The sequence below is a fragment of the Etheostoma spectabile genome, unplaced genomic scaffold, assembly GCF_008692095.1.
Source record: "Etheostoma spectabile isolate EspeVRDwgs_2016 unplaced genomic scaffold, UIUC_Espe_1.0 scaffold452, whole genome shotgun sequence".
In the NCBI taxonomy this organism is placed as follows: Eukaryota; Metazoa; Chordata; class Actinopteri; order Perciformes; family Percidae; genus Etheostoma; species Etheostoma spectabile.
This window is the reverse complement of record NW_022605610.1, coordinates 70,289-71,405: the sequence shown is the minus strand read 5'-3', so window position 1 is coordinate 71,405 and position 1,117 is coordinate 70,289. Positions and strand designations below refer to the sequence as shown.

General features: G+C 39.0%; 1 protein-coding gene across 1 annotated transcript in view; it reads right to left on the bottom strand.

Annotated features, from left to right (window-relative positions):
* The window catches only part of LOC116686697 (tetratricopeptide repeat protein 28), a 331,008-nt gene that overhangs the window by 278,221 nt on the left and 51,670 nt on the right, over window positions 1-1,117 (bottom strand). The window lies entirely within an intron of this gene.

The window sequence follows — 1,117 nt, the reverse complement described above, 5'->3', positions numbered from 1 at the left end:
ACATTAGCTCAGACTACAGGAGACGTTAGCTCAGACTACAGGAGACATTAGCTCAGACAGGTGAAGTTTGTATAGTTGGTGCGGTTTGAGTACGGATCACGTTCTCACCACAAAAACTGCTCCAGAGTTCAGCTGACAGCGTGCCGAGACCACCTCTTCAAGCAGGTCTCGGCACGCTTGTTTGGTGCACACCAGAGTGTGAAGGCCGCGTTCTCACCTGCCCAACGAACTGAACCGACAAAGGAACTCTAGTGCGATTCAACCGAAGTAAACGAGGAAGGTGTGGAAGCTGTCTATACATCCCCATTTCTTTCCATCCATGCAGCTACGTGCTCATAATAAAAGGTTCAAATTGGCAATGATATGGAAATCAGAGCTCCCAGATTAGATATACAGTTTGACATTTTCAATGCAATGACACTCTCTTGGTGTACCCAATGATTTCTGTTTAACGAGAAAACTTATTTCACACATGGTAAACAACTTGGGACTCTTCCCTTCTTCCTCATGTAGTCACGGTGTTGCAAAAAACAAGATCCACAAGTGTTGGTATGCAGCCATGGTTTAAGCTGCAGACTTTTTACTGTTTTTATTTTACTGAGCTGGGAAAAAAGCTCCATGGTCTTGGAATGACTTGAATAACATCTAAAGGATCTAGTCCCATTAAATGAATTTAAAGCCATGTTAAAATGTCATGTAACTCAAAATATAACCTCCACATGTGACCTGTTCTTTTCCTCTATGTGTGATGCTTTTTTGTTTCGACTATGCTGTATTTTATTCTATTTAACCCTTGTATTGTCTTCACTTTCGGGACCCTCTCGTTGAATTTACCCCCCGACCTATTTGAGGTTTTAAAAGCAATTCTGAAATAAAACGTTACTTCATAAATTTATTAACAACTATTGTATTTCAAACAATTTAGATAACATACTTTGTATGCTCAGGGAATGCAATATGTCTCTACTAGAACACTATTAAAAATGGAAGTGAGATTTGTTTTTTTTGTCATAAAAGGTTACAATTCATGATAAAAATCCACTGTGGAAAAGACATAAGTGGTCAAATCCAGGATAATAGTCTGAATTGAGTCAGGAATACATGTTTATCACAGGAA